The following is a 10693-nucleotide window of genomic DNA, read 5'->3' as shown; positions in this document are numbered from 1 at the left end:
GTGATTCGCAAATTACTATTGCTTGGATACAGAACAAGCGCAGCAAAGATAAGTTCGTCAGAACTAGAGTGGAAGAAATCATTAAACTAATTCCCAATGTCAAATGGAATTACGTTAAGTCGGAAGAAAATCCAGCAGACGTGGCTTCATTAGGGATATCACCGCAAGCTCTTAAAATCTGTTAAATTTGGTGGAGAGGGCCGAATTGGCTAGCTACAGGTGCACAACACTGGCCCACTCAAAAGGAATCGGAAATCCGAATATCTGCAAAATCATCTTTTATCTTTTATCACATCTTACGGTGGAGAAATTAAAGCTAGCGAAGATTGCCGTGGTAAAGATACAACAACAGCTGGATTTTGGACAGGAAGTCAGACTACCCAAAAACAAAAGACCATTAGACCCAAAGAGTAAGTTACAGGCGCTAAATCCGTTTTTGGATAGTGATGGCGTACTTCGAGTTGGTGGACGACTACAAAACGCAATGATACCGTATAATGTAAAACATCCAATTATACTGGATAAGTCACATTTGACTTGGTTAATTGCAAAGGATGCTCATAAAGAAACTCTGCATGGCGGAATTAATATTATGAGAACTTATATTCAGAGGGAGTTCTGGGAGTTCTACAAAATTCCTTAAAGAAATATTTAAGGGAATGTATTGTATGCATACGATACAAGCAAGAGATGTCCAGTCAACTGATGGGAAATTTACCAGTTTATCGAGTAACGGCTGCTTACTCGTTTCAAAATACTGGAATCGACTACACCGGACCGTTCCAGATTCGCTGCTCAAAGGGAAGAGGTCAAAAAACGTATAAAGGATACATTTGTGTATTTGTTTGTATGGCAACAAAAGCGATACATCTGGAAGCTGCTAGCGACCTTTCGTCAGACAAATTCCTGGAAATTCCTTCGACGGTTCTTTGCAAGACGAGGCAAGAGTGAGAACCTATACTCAGATAATGGAACAAACTTCGTGGGAGCTTCAAGAGTATTGGACAAAGAATTTGTAGCTGCCATTAAAAACAATAATGAGTTAGCACCTACACTAGAAAAAGAAGGCATCAAGTGGCACTTTATTCCCCAGGGAAGCCCCCACATGGGAGGTTTATGGGAAGCCGGTGTAAAATCAGTGAAGCATCACCTTAAACGAGTTATTGGTGAAAACAGCTTTATATATGAAGAATTTGCATCGCTGCTATGTCAAATCGAATCAGTGCTAAACTCGCGCCCATTAGTCACTGTAACGAGCGAAAACGATGGTGAGGACATATTAACGCCGGGCCATTTTCTGGTGGGAAGACCTCTAATTGGAGCTCCTGAACATTTTGACGAAAGTAAGACTTTCAGCTCTTTGGATAGATGGAAGCTTATTCAACGCATCAGAGGTAATTTTTGGAAGAAATGGAAAGAGGAGTATCTTGTGTCATTGCAACAGCGAACCAAATGGCGCCAAGTAAAGCCAAATCTGAAGGAGGGACAGCTGGTTCTTATAAAACATGAGAACACTCACCCTGCAAGATGGCCAATGGGAAGAATCATTAATACGACTAAAGGACAAGATGATAAAGTCCGGGTAGTCCCGGTTAAAATAAGCGATGGGGAAGTAAAAAGATCGCTAAACAAGATCTGTCAACTTCCTGTTAGCGAAGCAAAACCAGCTGGAGCTGCAACGCCATCTATAACGGAGTCAATGCAGCTACGCAAGGACAAGAAGCTTAGGCAGCGAGTTCAAAATGGCAAAAGGAATGGCACTGGAAGCATAGCTACTGTGCTATGCTGTTTATTGATGTTGCAAGCTACAACTGCGACAGAAAATTCGGAAGAAGTTTCCAAAGAACTTGGGAAAATTTACGACATCGACGCAAAAGCTGCAGTTATGGTGAACAAAATTGGTAAAATTGAAGTCGCTACATCCAGTTGGCAATTATTGTTTTATTATGACATGCAAGCCTATTTTGATGTCATAAAACAATCAGAGGACTTCCTGGAAAAATCCCGCTTGGTTTGCGAAAAAATGGGAGACTTCAAGGACTACTACGTATTTCGGCACGACAATACGGACAAAAATTGACAACATCAAAGAAAAAGACAAAATACTACGGCACCGTACCAACCGAAAGAAAAGGTTTATACTGTTCTTTGGTATCGGAAATGCAAATAGAATACAGGAAAATATGCAAACGATTATAAAAAACGAAAAACATCTAATGAAATATGTTGACAATCAGACCTCGGTCATCAATGCCACAGAAGAATTAGTAAGAGCAACTACGATAGAAGCAAACCGGAATTTGGAAAAACTGACCCAACAAGTCAATATTATTGCAGAAACATCTACGGAGTCAATTAAATTCCTTATGTTATCAAATCAAGTGCGAAACTGGATTGAAGAGGCAGAAAGCCTACAAGCAACAGCGATCTCAATGATAACGGACATTAGTGAAGGAAGAATTCATCCTACACTAATTGCGCCTCACAAAATGCTGGAGGATCTCGAAAAAGTTAAGCCAAAATTAGGACGAAAACAAATGCTACCGGGAGGAAATTCAGTTATACAATTACCACTGATCTATAAACTGATGAAGGCACAAGCTATGTTGAAGGAAGCAAAATTGAAGCAAAATTGCCGATATACAACAATCAGGAAAAGGATCTCTTTGAAGTAATCCCAATACCACTGTGGACAAACGGAACAAAGCTTATTCCGAAATTGAATTCTAAATATTTTGCGTACAGACATAAACGCATATCACCTAATGTCTAAAATGGAAATTAACCAATTAACAAGAGGATTTGACAACATGGCTTTGCGAAAGTAATTGGGCATGGAAAAACGCGCATGATCACTCTTGCGAAATATCTCCATTGAAACCAAGCAAGGCACACTCATGCGAAATGATGGAATTCCAAGGCGATTCGTTCATCAAAGAGATAAGTGGATCCAACCGTTGGCTATTTAGACTGTTTCGGAATACAACAGCTAATATATTATAAGATGCAACGAACAGCATCAAGTTATAAGACTGCCAAATCAAGGCATTATACAACTACTTGCAGGATGCACAGCAATATTAGGGGATACAACAATAATTACTCCTCAAAAAGTAATTTCGACAGCGTCTGAAATGTCTATCTTCCCCAGTTTACGAATTATAGATGACAAGGAGACATGGAACGTGGTCCCGCTGAAGCACTTGATTGTCAACAACACTAATGAACTGCAAAATCTTCAAATGCGCATCAAGACTCTGAAAAATAACAAAGTACACATTGATGACTTGATTTTCCACACAGCAAGCGGACACTCGGCCCTAGCGTTGACAACCATTATCATAATTATAATGGTCATTTATATCCGGAGGCAACACATAAATGAGAGACAACTACTGGCCGTACATTATTTACATTACATTATATTTATTACATAATTGTTGACAAATCTGAAGTACCCTATTGCTCTACGAGTAACGGCTACAAATAGCACCAAAATGTATCGGCAAACAAAAAAGAAGAACTACAGCCGTCAAAGTCAACAAGGAAAAAGATCGCTACATCAAGTGGTTCGGAACAAAGCAAGTCGCCTTGCTACAACACGAATGGTTGTACAACTTAAATGCCCAGCACCTGCTCACTCTAGGCTGGTAATTGTGACCGCTTTTCTAAGCCCAACAGCCCATCTCCTTGCTATCAATTACGCGTGGCAGCGGTAGTACCTGGGGAAGCAAGCATCAACCAAGCGGCAGAGACCACGGACAATTCACTCAAAGTGTAACACGAGATAAATAAAGATCAGCGAAACAAGGAACTGCAAAGTTTTGTTAGTGGTAATCGGGCAATCACGTTTAATATAAATTTGGTGGCACGAACTCACAAAATCTTTTGAGCAGACCAACAAAATCCGTTCGTTATAAGTTTACAACCATGTCCAGAAGTGGATACAAAACGGACTGCGTGGCCTGAGCATCCAGCAGAATGGAGAATAAAAACAAGATAGAATGCTATAGTCGAGTTCCCCGACTATGAGATACCCGTTACTCAGCTAGTGGAAGTGCAAATGAGAAATCTCAAAATTTTCTGGAATATCGGTAGTTATTGGAAAAAAAAAACAAAATTAAAAAAAAACTTAAAAATTTTTGAAAAGTGTGGGCGTGAGAGTTTTGGGCAGTTTGTGGGCGTTGTGGGCGTTTGTGGGCGTTGTGGGCGCTTACAATTTTGGCTTAGCGTTCTGCTGTTCACTCTGCAATAAAGACTCTCTTATCATTCGCTTCCGTAACCTATGCATATGCACATCGATTTTAATTCTCGCTGAACAAACTTAAATAAGCTACAATCATTTACAAATCACATATGAAATCTTCGTTAAAAATATTTGGTGATCTTGACATTATTTATGCTTAAACTATACTTGATCAGTCTCTGATCAGCATTCGTTGCGAGCAGGATCGTTTACTATTCCGATATGAAGGCGAGGGCAAGATTCCCAGGTGAAGCAGGGGGACTGGAGAAGTTGCACTGTCTCAGTTGATGACCAGTCTTGCGGCAATTTATGCAAAGAGCGAGCCTTTTTGCTTTTTTAAATCGATTTGTCAGATTTTTAAAGCTTTGGCAATAATATATACAAAAGAGTACCCAGAAGCATTGCAGAAGACACAGGTCGAAGAGCTGAGACTTCTGTCAGGAAAGGCGGACCTACGCAAATCAGATGTACGATTACTTCGCACCATGGTTCAGAGCTTTCCATGGCGAAATCCATAGTCTCTCGAGTCCTGTATCGCTGATCCATAATTAATGCCATGAATTCCCACGTTGGAATTGAATTCTTGAAGACTAGCTCCTTCAAATGCTCCTCCCATTTCGCCTGACTCGCCGGATCGGAAGAAGTACTTGAACAAGCAATTTTTTACGTTGATCCCATTCCACTTAGAGCGCGGATATGAGCGTTAAAATTATCGTACAGTACAAGAAGCAATGAAATCCTGTACTACCGTTAGCCCCAGAATCGTAGTAATGTGTGCCAAACGATCCTCAGTTCGGGTGGAGATTTCACAGCGCGCCTCGCAAATGCTTCACCACTCAACCTTTGCTGACGGCATTTCTACGTGTGATTGTGGCTATCAGCAGTGTCCATTTTGGCATAGGGCTGACCGCTATTGCAATCCCGAGATTCGCAGAAGGCTATGCTAATTTTTTTTGAATTCTTTTCTATGATTACAACTATCATAGATAGTCAGCCTGACCTTGCAATCAAAAAAGCAAACACCTTGCAACACCATCTACGATCATTTCTGGAGAAACTGCGTTGATACCCATTCCTTTGTTGGACATATCAGGTGACCGGATGATCGGATGATCGTATTATCTTCGTTATGGATTGGGTATAACGGAGCAAATCGCTGGATGCTATCGTCCATGTACTTTCTCAGAAGCTGGATCCGGCGAGTCAGTCTAAATGGGGGAACTTAAATCGCTAAACTAGAATCGCTTGGATGACTGGCAGCGGATCGCTATCTGCAGCAGATTTTTTGGTCCCGATGAAATGAAGATTATTTAACCTTAGTGCAGCAGCGATCTAAGTGGCGTATTCCCAAGTCTGGTCTAGTTGTGGAGGACTTGGTCCTTGTTAAGAAAGAAAACTTGTATTAAGAACACTAACGGGATTGCTGTTAAAAGCCACGGGCTGAGTATGTTGGGTCTCGCAGTCGTCAGCAGTTCTTAAATTCATTTATGGTAAACATGTCAACTTTAGAGACACAATTATGCTCTGAGGCACCTCAGCTGTGCAATAGTATCGTTCCTTTTCTACATATATGTATGTAAATTATATTTAGTCTATGTAATCCCGCGAAGTCCCAGTATCTTGTCACCGGACGTTACGCTGGATGTAATTCCTAGAAGGCACGGGTAGAGTGTCTTCGTGTGTTAGATGTTGTGATGGCGGCAGCGTCTGTTGCCGTCCAGTGGGTTTTACAGATGAACTGCAGTTAATTAGGTATGACGATTACGTTGGGGAGATTACTGCTCCCAATCACTGGCCTTGTGGCTCAGCAATTATATCAAAATAATATCAAAGTCAATTACGGCTTGTGCCGGAGCAATGTTTATTATCTGAGCGTAGGCTTCAAAATCTTTTTCAAAACTAAAACTAAAGTACAATATTCTTCTCCTAGAACCGTTGAAATGTATCACGCCACAAACTCATGGTCGGCAAGCCGACTCAGCATTTTTGTGCAGCGCGGCGCGGCACTCCAAATAGGAAGTGTTCGCTTACCGCTGCTGGCGGTAAACTTCTTTTATGAAGTTTAGGTTGGCGTTGCTCATACGATGTAGGAAGGGTATGCTTGGTACGGGATCATGACCAACGATGTTCAGTAGCGGCGATCTCACGATACCGGGCTGTTTGTTTAAAGTCCTTCGCAGGTTTATAAACTCGGTGCCGTTGATGGTTGCAGATCGCTCGAACGTCACCAGATGTGTGCCCGTGGTGGACACCTCTGCTCCATCATCAGTTCTGATGCGGGCCATTGCTTCATTGATAATTACAATGCCATCATCCACAGTTGTTATGGTGTTCAGGTGACTGGGTTGAGTATGGCAATGAGCAGTGTTTCCCGCGTGGAGTGAGCGCGCACAAGTTTCCTTTAGAGAGCGCTCACAGAAGGTGTTGTGCGTTGTTTCAATACAGCCGGTGACCGCAAATGTGTCATCTTCGCATTCTGCCAGTGTGTCTTCTTCGAGGCGTAGTATTACTTGTTGGTGGGATACAGGGTAGATGGCAACCTTCTTACACCTGAATTTAACTCTTGGGTAGGCTATTAGTATATGTATGATATTATCGGACTGTAGGATTTTAATTTTAGAGGCTTCTAACAGACTGACTATTGGGATATCTTGTTCGAAGAAAGAATTTAGATCGGCATGATCGAGAATTGTTGGGTTTGCAATATTAGATCTGGCTAGAGTAATTGTGAGAATTAGATTTTGAATTTCAGAGCTTAATATCCTATTTTTTGCTAACAACGCTTCAAATAAGTGTGGTGTGTCAACCAAATCTCTCTTTTGAGCTTTAATGATTTTATTTATAGTGTCAGTTAGTTTGTTTATTTGTTTCTGTGTCTTTGAGTTTATTGCTATTTGCCTGTAGTTTGATTCTACAAGTTGGGCCACTGTAATCTTAATTTTTAGTAAATCATCGGCATCAGGTGTGCCTGCAACTACCTTAAGGGCTGATCCCAGGAAATCTAAGCTTCTTGCAAACCTATGGTGCACTTTAAGTACGGACAACAGTGTTTTTAAGTGATCAGTGTCGACGTCTAACAATTTGCGCATATGCGACTGGGGAAAGGAATCAGACAATTTTTCCGTCTCGTCAATCATGGCCATGTACTCTGAAAGGTTGCTCGAGTGTCTGAAACAGTCTCTTTGTTCGAACACCCATACCTCCCCGTCTATAATCGGTATGTACTTGGCGTGCGAAAAGTCGGTAATCCTCGCATTGACCGTTGTTAAGATGGTGAGTAACAAGATGATGAGCCTGAAATTTATATATGATAGGACTGTTTATTTTGCTTAACTACTTCTAATTGGAAGGGAGCCTACCTAAGGTTGTCCTTATGGACCACCCTCCCCTTAATGAGAACAGATGTTCCCAGATCTGCCTTCAATTTTTTGCTCTGAGCACAGCGGAGTCAGCTTGTTGCCTAACCTTTTGTTGTTTTTTTGGTACACTTCCTCACCAACTTCGAAGGTACGGTTCTGCCTAGAGGTATTGAATCTTTTCATGTTCTCTTGTTGGGCTTTAATCAACCTACCTCTGATGTCTACGCGATGTTCGTTGGACCCTGCATGGACAATTTCAATGGGTTTCTCGCGGGTAACAGAATGTAAGGTCTTGTTATACTCTACTGTTGCCCTAAGTATGAGTTCCATTGTGTCACTAATTTTTTTGTCCAACTTTAAGCATCTGGCGATTTCTGCCAAGGTGCTATGGAAACGTTCAACCTGACCATTTGAAGAACTGTGAAGCGGAGGTGCGTTCACAATGTCAATGCCATAGTTGTTCCTGAGCATAAACGTGATAGTCTCAGAATTAAAAGCGGCTTCATTGTCGCAATAAATCGTTCTGATGTTTGGAAAAATGTTTATTAGTTGTAGTAGAGGGCCTGTAATGTCAACTATCGTTCTTGATAGTATTGGTTGCACTATTGCAAATTTTGAAAATTTGTCAACGCAAGTTAAAAATTGTTTTTTATCGGTCGAAAATATGTCGATATGTAACATTTCGCCGGTGTAGCTAGGGACCGGTGTTTCCCCTAGCTCTTGTCTTTTAGGATGCCTGTCGTATTTGGCTTTGGTGCAAACTCTGCAGTTTGCAGCCACTTCCTTGGATAGGCTGCCCATTTTTGGGAAGTAGTAATCGCGAAGGATTTGTTTTACATTTTCTTGTGCTGCCCTGTGCGCACGGTTGTGTTCAGCTGTTATTATCTCTAGCTGTTCGTTTCTGTCAGTTATGTCCTGGACAAAGTTTTTGCAGTAGCGGAATTGGGTATCCGGGAAAAGCAAAATTAGGTCGTGCTGAAAACTAGCTAATGTTGGAAGGTCGCAGTGTATAGCGTTCACGACCCCTGGGTTTACTATCTCTTTGAGTATTTTGATGTTGCTGTTTTTATCAGTGAATGTTATTAAATGTCGCATTTTGTTCCGGAATAGCACTAAGTTCCGTTTTTGTGGGAAGTGTGCTTCTTCCAGAACAATTTTGTTTCTGAAGCAATTTAGAGGCTTGTCAGTGGCCTCGACCGTGTAGGTCAGTGATAATTCACTGTGGACGGTTGCAGCGTCCGATTGGGGTTCATCGTGCAGAGCGTTGAGGCTTTGCCTCGAAAGGGCATCATCAATTTTCTTTGCCTGGCTTGTAGAAGACTTTGGCATTGTGTTGATCAACATATGCTTTCCATCTTTTTATTTTTGCGTTCGTGTCTTTGTCGGCAACCGCAAACGTTAGCGGTTGATGGTCCGTGAAAATGTTAATTTCTCTTGAACCGTACAAAAAGTTTTGCAATTTGCCTAGAGCCCATACAATAGCCAAAAGCTCTCTTTCGTTGGTGGCGTAGTTGAGCTCTGCCTGCTTTAGTGTGCGTGAAATCATTGTGATCGGTCTACCGTTTTGGGATAGAACTGCGCCAATGCCGCTAGCAGATGCATCTGTGGTCAGATCGAATGGTTTTTTGAAGTCTGGGTACATGAGCACGACATCTTCTGATGCCAAAATGTTACGCACACGTTCAAATGCATCGCGTTGAGTTTCATTAAACTCAACGGAAATTTTTTTTGACATGTGTTTGCTTACTGAGCCGTTTTCCCCTTTTAGTATGTCTGTTATTGGTCGCGCTATGGCGGCGAAGTCCTTAATAAAAACCCTATAATAGCTTGCTAAGCCTAGAAATGATCTGACACTGTAGACATTTTTTGGTTCGGGGTATTCTTGAATAGCTCTGACTTTTTGAGGGTCGGATTTTGCTCCGTCCTTGCTAACTATGAAACCTAAGTATTCTACGCTCTCTTTAAAAAACGTAGTTTTTTCTTGGCTAACCCTCATGTTGGCATCGATCAGGCATTTCAACACAGTATCAATGTGCTGAACATGATCTTTCTCATTTTCTGAAAAAATTATGACGTCATCAACGTAGACGTAACATATTTTCCCAATCTGTTCTCGTAACACATCATCAAGTGCTCTTTGGAAAATGCTGCTTGCATTCTTCAGGCCGAACGGTAGGCGACAGAATTCATATTTACCGCCGTTCACCGAAAATGACGTCTTCTCGCGGTCGTGTTCCGCAAGGTAAATTTGATGGTACCCTGATTTTAAATCAAGGGTAGCGAAAAATTTAGCTTTCCCAAGGTTCGCTAGAATCATGGGGATGCTGGGCATTGTGTACCGGTCGGGAATGGTTTGTTCGTTCAGTTTCCTGAAATCGATGACCAATCTCTTATTTGGGTTACCAAATTCGTCCGTACCTTTTTTATCAACAACCCAAGTCGGGCTGTTGTAAGGTGACCTCGAAGGCCTGATAATGCCGTCCTTTAGCAAATGTTTGACTTCGTTGTTTACAAAGTCTGTGACACCCATAAGGTGTGGGTAGGCTCTAGAGTACACCGGCTCGTTGTCTACTGTGCGAATTGTGGCAGTGACAGCGGTGTTGAAAGGAAGGGCCTCATTAGCTGTAGAAAAAGCTTTTTTCCTCTTTAGGATCATGTTCCTGAACTCCTTTTTGATGGAGTTGGGAACGACAATGTCATTGACATCAGTGAAATTAACATCAGAACAGTTGTGATACTGTATCTTTTCCGATATGCCCTGATATTCTAGACAGTTCTCAGCTAGGTTTAACTTTACTCCGGCTTGTGTTAACAAGTCGAAGCCAATGATGGCGTCAAAAGAGCTTAGGGTGTCTAGTAAAAAAAATGGTGAAGTGTGCCGAAAAATGTTCATTAGGCACTTTTGTTTAATCTCAGTAGAGCCATGTATTGAGCTTGGCGACTGGCATTATGATTTTTAGCTCCTTTACGGGCTTGACGTAATTTTTTGCCGCGCCTGTATCGATAAGCATTTTTAATGTTCTCTCAGCCAACCGTCGTTCAATGAACGGTAACCGGGAGCGTCCTCTAAAAAATGTATCGAGTTTTC

Source organism: Drosophila erecta, unplaced genomic scaffold, assembly GCF_003286155.1.
Source record: "Drosophila erecta strain 14021-0224.00,06,07 unplaced genomic scaffold, DereRS2 tig00000021-arrow-pilon, whole genome shotgun sequence".
Classification (NCBI taxonomy): Eukaryota; Metazoa; Arthropoda; class Insecta; order Diptera; family Drosophilidae; genus Drosophila; species Drosophila erecta.
This window is presented reverse-complemented; position numbering follows the sequence as displayed.